The sequence below is a fragment of the Ambystoma mexicanum genome, chromosome 9, assembly GCF_040938575.1.
Source record: "Ambystoma mexicanum isolate Mex_15411 chromosome 9, UKY_AmexF1_1, whole genome shotgun sequence".
NCBI lineage: Eukaryota > Metazoa > Chordata > Amphibia > Caudata > Ambystomatidae > Ambystoma > Ambystoma mexicanum.
In genome coordinates this window covers 667,348,551-667,362,044 of record NC_090931.1, presented here as the reverse complement: position 1 = coordinate 667,362,044, position 13,494 = coordinate 667,348,551, and the positions used below count along the sequence as shown (strand labels likewise).

Here is a 13,494-nt window from a genome sequence, read left to right as displayed (position 1 = left end):
ATGCCGCACACGTTCTTGGAAGCTCTCATAACCGTGATTCCCAAGCAGGGTTAGGATCAGAAGACTTCTGCCTCATATAGGCCTATATTCTTGCTAAATGTCGACACAAAGATATTCACAAGAATTTTAGTGTCACGTCTAGAGATACATTTCCCCCGTCTGATACACTCAGACCAGACAGGATTTATTCCGAACAGGCAAGGTTCTGATAATCTTAGGAAAACCCTACATATCTTGAATGACCCCAAGACGCAGCGAGAGGGAACTCTGGTCCTATGCCTAGATGCCGAAAAAGGCATTTGATAAGGCCAATTGGTCCTTTTTGAAAGGGGTCCGAAAGAGCGTATAATAAAGGAGACAAGGGACACCCCTGCCTCGTCCCTCTTTTAAGCACTATGGTATGGTATGGTATGGTATGGTATGGTGGGACACTGGATGGGGTAGATTAGGGCCCTGTACTCGGGCCCCAAGAGAGAATGTGGTGGTGAATGGGGAAAGGTGTCCAGGGCAGTAGTGTTTAAAAAAAGTATGAGTTAGGGGTGTCCCTTGTCACCTTTATTATACGCTCTGTTTATGGAGACATGGATAATTAGCCTGAGGAATAATGAGGACCAAATGGGGGTGTATGTAAATGGGTGCCCAGGAATATAAAGTAAGTCTATTCGCACATGACGCACTGCTCTACCTTACAAAATCTCGGACCTCAGTGCCGACCCTTTTTCAGGGTCTAGCTGGGTATGGTTAACTATCGGGGTTGAGGGTGAATCTTGCCAAATCAGTAGCATTTCTAGCTGGAAATTGGAATCGGGAGGACAGTGAGTGGGTTTGTAAATGGGGATTCAAAGCGAGTTTGGATGGCTTTCACTACCTTGGGATTGAAATCACAAAAGAAGCGAAGGATTTGTTTAGGAGGAACTATCTCCCACTGTGGAGTAGAGTAAGGACAGACTTACTGCGAGGAGGACATATTGGTCTATCCTGGATGGCACGAATACATTGTATTAAGATGAATATCCTCCCCAAGCTATTGTTCCTCTTCCAAATTCTTTCCACAACGGTTCTGCCCCACCTTCCGGCCACTGCACAGAAAGAGCATATACGTTTCTAATGGGCTGGAGAAAAACCCTGGATAGTCTATAAAACTTTGGTGCTACCGAAAGAGGAGGGGTGGGGGTTGGATTCCCAGATATAAGAGCATATTATAGGGTGGCCCAGTTGAGGATTATGGTGGACCATTTGTACCCAGGATTAAAGAAACAATGGGTTCACATGCACAATGTGATTTTGCAGCCAGTAACATTGGGGGTGGGGAGATTGGGGGGGAGTGGATCTGGGTCCCGCAGAGAGAGATCTCCAGGCGAATCCTGGAGCACCCCATTTTGGCAGTTTTCTGGTCAATTTGGCATGAGGGGAGCTCTGCCTGCTGGTTGTTGACATGGGCTTCGCCTCGTAGCGGTATCTTGGCACCGCCCCCGTGAAATTTAATTGAAGACCCTCTGAGTTTCCAGTCGTGGTGTGAAGCAGGGCTCTTGAAGACGGGACAGTTGTGGGAGAAAGACGAGTTTACGCAATTGACTCACCTGGAGGAATGCCTAGGAATGACGGGATATTTAGATATTTGCAATTGAAGGAGGTCTTGTTCAAACCGAATTGGGGGAAAACTTAGGTAGGGAGCTCACCTCCTTTGAGAAAATATTATTGCAGGAAACGAGCACAAAGGTGCGAATATCACGATTATATGGGGAATTGAGAAGAGGCGAGCCCATTGATATCTTACTGACGCGGACAAAAAGGGCCAAAGACCTGCGAATTTATCTAACAGACACAATGTGGGGCAAAATGTGTGGGGGGGGATAAAACGATCCACACTATCGCTGCAATACAGAATGCAGACATTTAAACTGATATATAGGTGGCATTACCCACATGTAACCTTAGCTAAGATGTACCCAGGAGCCGCTTTGCGCTGTTGGCGCCGCAAACCAGCAAACAGTGATAATTATCATATGTGGTGGACTTGCCCACTTATTCGGAAATATGGGAAGGACGTCTTGGGATGGCTGAAGGATATGGATGGGGAGGAGGTAGCGAGGAGGGCCATATGGTCTGCACGTTGTTGGTAGCAGCGATGAGTTGTGTTGGTCAGCATTGGAAAAGGGGGAGTCTCGCCATGTTGCTTTACAGTTATTTCACTTGACTTCCTGTGTCTTGGGTCAGTGTCTCTCTGTTGCTACCTGCCATGTGGTCATCACTTGTCTGTCTGCCACTACATTTATTAGTGCCACTGCAACAAGCGCTGTTATCTCTTCACTGCTATTATTCTCTTCTGCTGCCTCCTCTTCTCTGCTGCAAATGTGTTCTTCCGCTGTGCTTTTCAGTCTCTATTCTTGAATAAAGATACAGGGTAGGCTTTTAAAAGTAACTGACGGAAATCCAGTATGCTCTTTTTGAAAAGAAAAGCGCCATGGTGATGTCTGATGGGCCAGCATGGCACGAGTATGATATAAGGGCTGATTGTAGAGTGGGATTGGATGGATGCTTTGGGAGTAAGATCAATTGTGGTTTACTGATTGTTGTTTTATGTGAATCTATAACTCTCGATATCTGGCCAAAACGAGAGAGACTTGACTATAATTCTCACTGGCTCTCAAGCCCAATTCTACTACGGCCTAGAGGCTACCTTGAGCACAATATAAAGTTCACTACATCATAGTAAGTGCCAGTAGATCACAACATTAAAAACATCAGATGTTGCTATTACCTAACTGAACCACAATCACTTTATTCATTGCTTAAGAGTGAAAGGCAAAGACAGCACTGCTCGAATTCAACGATATGGATGCAGGTTGCACCGCTATCTCTGGAGATTTACATCTATGTTCGCTTGCCCCATGGATTGAACATACTTGATTAGCAAATGATTTGCATTCTGCATGCAAAGTTACTGCATATTAGAAAAATTGTGCAGCACACTTTAGCTGATAATGAGAACAAACCATTGCACACATTTTTACGTGCCACTGCTACTTCATTCACACTCTTGTTTCTCAAAAATATGCTGTTTTCCATTCCTGTATACTTCGGTGCAGGACTACAACTACCAGAATGCAGTATGAATGTTAAAGCCAGGAGTGGTTATTTCATATTTGGGACTGCTTGATATCATTGTAAACTATTCTGCATTATGTATATAAGATAATTAGTTCCACAGAAAAGATGAGCCTATTTTGCCATTTTTATTTATTGTGATATGGTTCATATATTAAACCTTTCACAAATCATTCCATCATCATAAATACATACTTATAAGAAATTAGCAAAGTGGTGAATAGAATCTTAATACAAATTCTTTAACATCCAATAAGGGATAAAATCCATCAATTTACAAAAGCCATAAAAATAAACACCAATTCATAATTCAAGTACCTCCCCCAAATTCATTAATACATTTTCCATGACCATACTATCTCCCAACTGCTCAAATATTAGCTTTACAAGATTTACAAGGGCAATGCATAGAGATAAAGACTCCCCCATCATTAAACATTTCCACAGATAACCTGTAACCATCACATGGGTCGAGTGCACAAACTTCCTTAACAATCGAGTATGCTCCATGATAAGGCTTGGACACTCTAAAATCAGGTGTCTGAACATTTCAATTTGTGAATTTTTACATAATCTGGATGTTCTATTTTCACTGACCAAACCAATACGAGGCCGCAGCACTTCTAAAGTCAAGTAGCAGTTCAATCGAAATCTTAGAAAACTTGTTTTAATTGTTATCGATGGTGCTTTTAAAAGATGGGGGGGTCTGGGAAACTACCGGCACAAACACAGCCCATTGACTTGTTCTTGGGTTGATGGCCCCTGGGAGAGTCTCAACCAAGTCTTTAGCTCACTGTTCTTTTCACAGAGAAGACATTTCCCCGCATATCAGTCTTTGTCCTGCCCTGGGGCAGTCCAGCACCGAAATGCTAGGCAATTCTCTGAACAAGAGTACCACAGCAACCCCATACACGTGTTTCAGCCTTGTTGGGCATCATGAGTGAGATGAAGCTGTGCCTCTCTAAGAACAATGAGCAAGGGGTCCACGTCTGGATCGCCCTGGTAACTTAGGGTGAGACCCAAAGTTAATTTATGAAAAACAGGGGGGGGGGGCCTGGGAAACTCTCTACCAGTACTATAAATTGCCATAGTATTTTGGTGCTGGTCTGCCCATGTGGCGGGACAAAGACTGATATGCAAATGGATATTTCCCATCTGTGAAAGGTACAGTGAGCAAAAAGCAGATGGCTGCGAACTCTCAATGTGGTTAACAACCACTGAGCAGGTTATCATGCCTTGTTCTTCCGAGAGAGGCGCGTCTGCTACCTTTGTTGAATTCTTTGAAGAAACTTGGGGTTGGTCACCCAAGGTTACCTGGGGGCAACCAGGCGTGGACTCCCTGCTCACTGTGCTTAGAGAGGCTCAGCTTCACCTCACTGATGGTGCCCGACAAGGCTGAAACACGTGTATGGGTTGTTGTGGGTACTCTTGTTCAGAGAGGAATTGCCATAGCATTTCGGTGCTGGACTGCCCATGTGGCGGGACAAAGACTGATATGCAAATGGATATTTCCCATCTGTGAAAGATACAGTAAGCAAAAAGCAGATGGCTGCGAACTCTCAATATGGTTAACAACCACTGAACAGGTTATCATGCCTTGTTCTTCCGAGAGGGGGGCGCCTGCTACCTTTGTTGAATGCTTTTAAAAGATACGGGCATGGAGACGTTAACCTCACCAATGTTAGTCTATATTCTTCATACGTTTTGTATCCCAGCTTTCAATATAATCCCATTCTTTTAGTTTAGAGGTTATCCCCGAGAATCCAAGCCCAGGGTTAATAACAGCTTCTTTTAATAATTCATTACATTCTCCCATAAGGTTCATAAGTGGTATGTGAAGCGCTAGGAGGGTATTCACAGTTTTAAGCAAAGAGAAGACCTGCAAACAATCCTTCTCTTGTCATGCACCCACCCTTTTGTGGGTGTCCGGTTGGAATGCCCCCACAATTCACCAATTTCGCAAATCTCTCAAAACATGGCTCTTTCAGCAACACCTGACGAGGACTGATTTCAATGGAAGCACATTCCGACGCTTCCCCCACTCTATACAGCGCTCCACTGCTCTCAAGCTAGATTTGTGCTTTAAACAAAATAAGAAAATAAGTGAATAATGGCAATAGGAACTGGCCTCAGCAGATTTAATACAGACCACCATAGTCTTCCCTTCAATACCCCTATTTCTTCACCAACACTGAGAGTAAATCCCAAATATCTTATATGGCTTGGATTACTTTAGGTTTATATCATTGCAGAAGAGGAGCTAGTGAATAATAACATTTAGCATGTATAACCCTCATTTGGATGAGAAGGGTTTCTAACTTCCCCACCACCATGTCCTTTATAGTGCGTAAGTGCACCTGAGATGCTAAAATATAACTTAGATAGAGACTCTCCAGGACCTCCTCAAATCTTCTATAATGAATGGTCCAGATTTAATCTCTATTTCGAATTGGTTGAGTCACCCACATATTCCTTATCTTATGATATTTCCAATATTCAGCTTAGGTGCTTCGGAAAGTTTTTCCAGCAGAGGGCACTGCGCGTCGATGCCTGTCGACTCAATGTCCTTCAGAAGCCTTCGACTCGATGTCGACGCCACTGAAGGTATAAATAGCATGCGCAGCATCCATTGGCTTCAGTTCAGTTTTTCCACACTAACGCTTTGGATACGGTATGCTTTGTTCCTTTGTGAAAACAATCTTGGAGAAATCTTCGAAAATGACTTTGTCATCGGCGTCTTCTACTCCAAAATCGGGTTTAAAAAAATGCTGTGACTGCGGTTCTAAGATGTCCATTACGGACTCCCACATAATATGCTTGGGGTGTCTGGAATCCGCTCATCCTTCACCAGAGTATGAGGACTGCCTGTCCATGACGTTGAAAGCCCTCAGGGAGCACAGGGGAAAACTTGCAGCAGGGAGGACCCATAAGTCCTCATCGAGAACTGTTTCTCCTCGCCGTAAGAAATATATGCGGTCCCGATCACGAGATGGTTCCCACCATTCGTCATAGTCAAAACATTCGAAGAAACAGGGTCATAGGTCGCCATATTTGACGTCTTTGAGTTCCTCACCGGAACGGGTTGTATGCCCAATTAAAGCAGCCTCACCAGCTGAGTGGGAGGAGCTTAGACTTAAAATGATGAAAGGGTGAGAGATTGCGGCCTTGACCCCCTCGAGTACTGTCAAAAGCCATGCTCGGGTCAAAACCCCGATAAACACAAGACCCCTGCGCCTTCGGGCCCGGCAGGCAAAACTCCTCAAGAGCAGTCTCTAAGGATCCCTCGAGTTGAGGAAAAGTCCCTTCGAGGACTGGGTCGTCGACGGCATCAGCACAGAGAGACTCTTCATCGTCGCCATCTGCGCCGAATGACACATCATCAGCGCCAAAAACCCATGAAAAACCAGCAACGCATTGTGCTTTGAGCTCCTCGATGCTACAGGTGTCAGTCGTCGACGCAGTCATCGAAGATGTCGACAGTATCGACAATTTTGGCACCTTTGTCGACAAATATAATGACACCATCGGGTACTATGGAGAAAACATATACACCTTCACCTAGGGCTGACATTTTTAAGTCTCTTTCCTCAATTTATGAGGATGCAGAGCCATCATCAGATGAATCTAGACCTTTTGACCTCCAATTTGGCATACCATCAGTCCCTGAGGACCTAATTTCTGAAGAATCCAGAATAAAGGATCTTCAAGAGTGTCTACATGATGCCAGTGGTTTGGATACCTCAACAGAGGTAGAGTTTGGCAGATTAGACCCATCTGATCGTGCAGATGTTACCTATAGACAGTTGATGTCGAGGGTTGAGTATATGGGATGGACTAGACCAAGTCCAGTTTTTGAGCAAGATGACCCGACCGACATTCTGGAGAGGGGACCTGAGGAATACCCAATTGTGCCACTCCATGCAGCTTTTCAAAAGCTCATAACTACCAATTCCAATTAGGAGGCGCCTGAATTAAATCCAGCTGTCAACAAGAAACTAACTTCTAAATATGGGGTGTCAAGCAGTGATCCCTATTATCTATCAAAACACTCATCTCCGGAGAGTCCCGTGGTACAAGTTGCATCCTCAAGCACTAGACAAAATGCCTACTCTACTATCCCTATAAGGAATAGGAAGGGGGGACCAGGAAGGATGGATGATGGTTACCAGGATTCGGGAAGGAAAGGGGGCTTGGTACTAGAACACAACTTGCCGGGCGAGGCGCAGGCAAGCAAAGCGTTGAGACGCGTGGAGGCGCAGGGGCATGACTGTTTTCAAGGGAGCATGAGATCCACACAGACGACTAGACCGCACCGGAGACATGGCGTCGGCCATGTTCAAGGTGAACAGAGTAGTGGCTATTGACTGAGGGACCAGGCAGACCAGAAGGGTCAATATCGCCGATTCATGACAGACTGGTCTTGAATCTGCTGACATTATTAGTAGAGCAATGGTGGCTAGTACAATTATGCACAGGTTTGCCTGGTTGAGGAAGTCAGGATTTGCTCCAGATGTACAATCCAGACTGCTTAACATGCCCTTTGAGGTAGACTGTCACAGCATCTGACAGAATGGCAGGCTATTACTTCAGGCATTGGTAACAGTTGCCCAAGGTTACTGCCTGCCCTTTCTAAAAAAGCCTCAGAATCATCCACCGGGAAACAGCTCTTTCAAAGTTCCAAAAAAGGAGGGAGGATTGAGACCCATCTTGGATTTAAGAGACTTGAACAAGTTCCTCAGGAAGGACAAGTTCAAGATGGTTACCCTTTCTCAGATCCTTCAGGCCTCCAGCTTCAGGACTGGACGGTATCATTGGACCTTCAGGATGCTTACTTTCATGTGCCAATCCATCACAAGCATATACAGTACCTGAGGTTCGCCGTTGCGGTTCTCATTATCGGTTTCGAGATCTGCCATTTGGGCTGACTTCCGCCTCAAGCGGTTTCACCAAGTTAATGGCAGTAGTGGCAGCAAGTCTTAGGAGAGGGGGGATTAATGTCTACCCTTACCTGGACGATTGGCAGTTCTCCCGAACAGGCCCTGGAACATCTCAGCTTCACCAGTCACTCCCTTCACAGACTAGGCTTCTCCCTCAACTCCAAGAAGTCTCACATGATACCATCTCAAAGGCTCCAGTTCATTGGAGCAGTCCTTGATGCATCCCTGGGTAATGCCTCGCCACCAGAGGTGAGGGCTCAAGACATTCTGCAGAGGGTCACCAAATTCCAGAGTGCCCAGCATCCTCCAGACTTCGACTTTCTAAGGTTGCTCGGCCTCATGGCATTCTGCATTTTTCTGGACCTTCGGTGGTGGGCCTGCCAGGATAACATTCTGAAGGAGAACCTTTTTGGCAACCATGGCCGGAGATAACAGTAGTGACGGATGCCTCACTCACGGGGGCTGCGAAGGAGCCCACACCAATGATCTGACAATCAACGGTCGTTTGTCTCCATCAGAGTCAAAACTACACATCAAACTTTAGGAGCTGAGGCAATCAGACTAGCGCTGAAGGCATTTCTGCCCTCCGTGCGGGGAATGAATGTCCTGATAATGACGGTCAACACACTGGCCATGTACTACCTCAATAAAAGAGGAGGTGTAGGGTCACTACCACTGTGCAGAGAGGCAATGCAGCTCTGGTAATGGGCAATCCAAGAAGGGATCTCTCTTTCGGCTGTTAACCTCGCCGAGTGGAGAATACAGCGGCAGACGCTCTGAACATGCAGAGCACAGTCTCCCACAAGTGGGAACTATCTCAGGAAGTCCTTCAAGAGATCTTCACCCTTTCGGGAACCTCAAGTGGATTTGTTCGTGACCAGTGTCATCCGGAAATGCAAACTGTTCTGCTCCAGGGAATTTCCCCCAAGAGGAGCTCTAGGAGACGCGTTTGTGGTGGACTGGGAATTTCCACTCCTGTACGTGTTTCCTCCAGTCCCCGTCATTCCGCAAGTTATCAGGAGGTTGAGAAAGTTCGGGAAATCCATGATCCTAATTGGACCAGGAGGACGTGGTACTCAGACATTCTGGACATGTGCATCTGTCTTCCAATTCGTCTTCCTTAAAAAGAGGACCTTCTCTCGTGAGACGAGGGTCGGGTTCTCCATCCAGAGATCAAAACACTCAGCCTTCACACATGGTTTCTGAGAGGCTAAAATACAAGGATTGGGACCTCCCAGATGACGTGATGGAGATTTTGCTGAAGGCCAGCAACTAAGTCTTTGTACCGCTGCTGTTGGAACAAATTCTGCAGCTGGTGTAGAGATAAGAATGTTGATCCATTTACATGTAATACACCTATGGTGTTAGCCTTTTTGTTACACCTAGCTAATCTGGGGCTCCAGATTGGTACTATTAAAGGATATCTTGCGGCGGTTTGTATATTTAAGTGCACTTCGGAGGAAGTATCTTACTTCAAAATCCCTCTAATAATACAATTCCTAAAAGGATTGACACATATTTTTTCCCTCCAATCCCTTTTCAATTCCCGGTTTGGGATCTCAATTTGGTGTTGAAATTCATGATGTATGCTCCTTTCGAGCCTATACACTCCTGTCCTTTGAGGCTGCTAACCCTAAAAGCCATCTTCTTAGTAGCCATTAGTTCTGCCCGAAGGGTGAGTGCGCTTCAGGCTTTATCCCCCAAGCCTCCATACACTGTTATTTATAAGGACAAGGTAAAACCCACCTTTTTACCCAAAATAGTATCTGAAGTCCAACTGACTCAGAAAATAAAATTATCATCATTTTAGCCTCCTCCCCACAATGGGAAGGAAGAGAAGAGGCTACACAGCCTTGATCCTAAACATGCACTAAGCCTCTATCACCAGAATGACAAAAATAAAACCAGATGACCAACTGTTTGTTGGCTATTCAGGCCACAAGTTGGGTATGGCTATCACTAAACAGACATTATCCAGGTGGATAATACTGGCAATATCTGAATGCTACAGACTGGCAGGAAAAGATCCTCCAGAAGGCTTTCCGGCTCATTCGACCGAGGCATGGCAACGTCCTCTGCATTACAGAGGGGAGTACCAGTAAAGGAAATGTGTGCTGCTGCCACATGGTCATCTGTATGTACTTTCACCAAATTTCCGGTAGGGAATGCTCATTTGGTAAGGCAGTGTTACATTCTGTACACAGAGACCGTGAGAAGTACTAAATTTTCATAAATATTCTGACTCCCTCCTCCAGAAATACTAGAAACTACTTTCGGAGTCTATCATAAGATGAGGAATACATAGGAGGACACAATCCATTTGAAGAACAAGTTACTTACTCCTGGTAACTTTCTTTCGACTGGATGTTCCTCCCACATATTCCTTATTGCCCCTCCCAAACTACCCCGCAGTTGAATTTCCATTGCTATTCTAGTCTGCGCTTTCTCAGGAGGAGTAACTGTCAGGTATGGGATATATCCTACATTCGTTAAAACAGAACTGAAGCCAACAAACGCTGCGCACCCTATATATACCTTTGGTGACGTCGACATCAAGATGGAGGCCTCCGAGGGACATCGAGTCGACAGAAAACGATGCCCAGCGCCCTCTGCTGAAAAAATATGCAGAAGCAGCTAAGCTGGATATTGGAAATATCACAAGATAAGGAATACGTGGGAGGAACATCCAGTTGAAAGAATGTTACCAGTGGTAAGTAACTTGTTCATCTCCTTTTCTCATTGAAAATCACAGCCCTTGATTTCTCTGGTTTAATAATAAAATCATTGGAAAGTTGCATGTTGTCCCACAGCACCAAGTGCCCTTTGGAGTACAATGTAGGTTAAATTAAATAAACAATATTGTTGGCATAGGCCAACCACCCCAAATCCAATGATGCAATCCTGTGGGTAGAGGAGTGCACCCTTCTTTTAATGCATAGAATTAGTCGGAAATGTACAGATTAAAAAGTGTCGGGCGGAGACCACCAGGGGGCGCGGACCGAGATGGCCACGTGAGACAGCAGCTCCATCAGAACACCGTTGGAACCAAGCTAATAGTGCTCCCCCCGTGGTTATAAAACCCACAAAGTGCACTTATGTGACCCCCCCTGGGTTGCATAGGTGAGGCGGTGATTGTGGGCACACCTCGGCTCGGAGGCCGTGAAAGGAGGAACATTGAAGAGGCTCTGGTGGCCTCGCAGGGCGGAGGGAGTTGAGTGTGCGCCCTGAGCCTGGCGCCTCATGAAAAGGGCAGAAAGAAGCACAGAGGATTTGGAGCCTGCTGCCGTTGGAGGCCAGCCAGACGGTGCAGCCCAAGTCGCGGATCGGTCCAGGTCCAGGAAACGAGGGAAGGTGAGGAATTCCAGCGGTGCGGCCCAGACCAGAGGCGAGCAGGGCAGACCCGGCTGCTCCTGCTCCCGCAACGAAGGCACCCTCTGGAGAAGTAGACCAGCCCTCTGACATCAGGTGAGAGGGAGGGTGGTCAAGGCGCAGTAAAGTACTAGGCCGCGCTGGGGGGGCTTAGTCCCATCCCCTGCTCCCCGCGGGGTGAGAGAAAACACAGCAGCGCTGCAGCCCGCCCCCCCCCCCTGCCTGGTAGCGTTCAAAGAGGGAGGACAGCAGGGAGGCCCAACTGGAGAGCCGCAAGCAACACACACAGCGGATATCCTCAAGCTCCAAGGAAGCCAGCCCTTAAGGGCTTACAGTGGGGATGATACCCCTGGATCTAGAGAGACGCCACACATAGAGTGAAGAAGCACATGGGAGCGGCTGGCACATGCTGCTTAGAAACTGAGCCCTGATGGTGCGACACTCCAGGCAGAACAGTACAACTGTGAGAAGGTAGGTGGTACCACCCTGACTAGGACTAAAGGGCAGGCCTTGGGGTGCTGAAACCAGCCCCGCCGGGGGAAGGTACAGAATTTTAAAGTCAAACTAAAGTCAGACCTGCGTTGTAGGGGCCTGGTGCTTAAGGGACTTACTGTGAAGCACCTGCACGCCTGCCACAAGGGAAAGAGAGATAAGCAGGAAACAAGGACCCCTGGGAACGCCTCGGATGCAGTGATCAGAGGGGCGAGGAGCAGCCACTCCATGCTTGTGGAGGCCTCCTGAGGGCTCATAGAGGTCAGGAGGGGCTAGTGGTGGCTAGCTGGAGCATCAGCCCTGGCAAGAAACGGCAGGAGGCCAAAGATTGGACCAGAACAAGGACAACACCCCCCTCCCCCCCCCCCCTCCCAGTCACGGCCCTTCACACGCTGACCACGTGAGAAGGGCGATATCCGCGGTATTGACAGAACTTTGAAACCCCGGAGGTGATAGGCCTCAGCTGAGGAGGGAAACATGATACTGGGGGAATACTTAAAGAGCTCTGAGGGGGGAAAGGACAGAGATGGGTAGGGAGAGCGTGTATTTGAGGGGCCAGGACACGCGCCCCAAAGAGAGGAGAAACACCTTGGACCAGAAACTGTTGAGTGATACAACCAGTAGGGGGACACAGACTACAGCAACCACAACAAACAAAGCACCCAGGGACCGGAGTGAGACCCAGAGGGGCGACGGTCATGGCACAGGCAAACGACAAAGACAAGGAAGAGGCGAGGTGGGCAGCTGGGGAAGTGGAACTCTCCGGGACCCAGCCAGAAGACAGACTGTGCGGAGCCCACCGGAACTCAAAGGGGTGACACGAACGGGTGTGGAGACCCTCCAGCGCTTTAGGAGAAGCCCAGCTGACATTGGGGAGGAGAAGTAACTGTCTCAGGTCGAGATGATGGCAGGGAGAAACGCAGTGCCCCCGGCTCTAACCAGAGATGACCTCAAGGACCATGTGACTTGAAGGTCCGGGTGGACTAGTTGGAGGATAAAATGGAAGGTATGGAGAACAACCACCTGCAGGTAGACCTCCAGGATATGAAGTATGAAGCATGCCTGACGGACCTGGAGATGCGTGAGGAAGATATCACCTTGAAGGTAGATGATTTGGAAAACAGGGAACGGAGGAATAGCCTGCGCATTCTGGGGGTCAGTGAACAGAAAGGAGAATCGGCCTCGGAGGAGGGAGGGAAGGAAGGTACGGGGGCTGATCAACCAACTGTCCCCCTAGAAGGAGGGAAAGAGGTACAACTGGAAAGGGCGCACAGAGGAAGAGGAGGCGGAGGGAGTAAGGACCCAAGATCAATAGTGGTGCGTTTCCTGAGATACCAAGAACAAATGGAAGTCTTGGAGAAGGCCAAACGACTGGGAAGCTCCCAATATGAACCAGGGTGTTCCAGGACCTGTCGGGAACTCGCCCTGGCCAGTCGCAGAGATTGTCGGCCCCTCACACAATGGTTAACGGAAAGAGGCATAAGATACTGTTGGTTCTACCCGTTTCCTTTGTCCTTTGAAAAGGGAGAGGCAGACTACAGAGTCACCAGTGGCAAGGAAGCACAGCACATTTTCCAAGTTCTCAAGT

At 47.4% G+C, this 13,494-nt stretch overlaps 1 protein-coding gene across 8 annotated transcripts in view; it reads left to right on the top strand.

Annotated features, from left to right (window-relative positions):
- The window catches only part of ALS2 (alsin Rho guanine nucleotide exchange factor ALS2), a 1,241,906-nt gene that overhangs the window by 605,752 nt on the left and 622,660 nt on the right, over nucleotides 1-13,494 (top strand). The gene's annotated exons all lie outside the window — the stretch shown is intronic.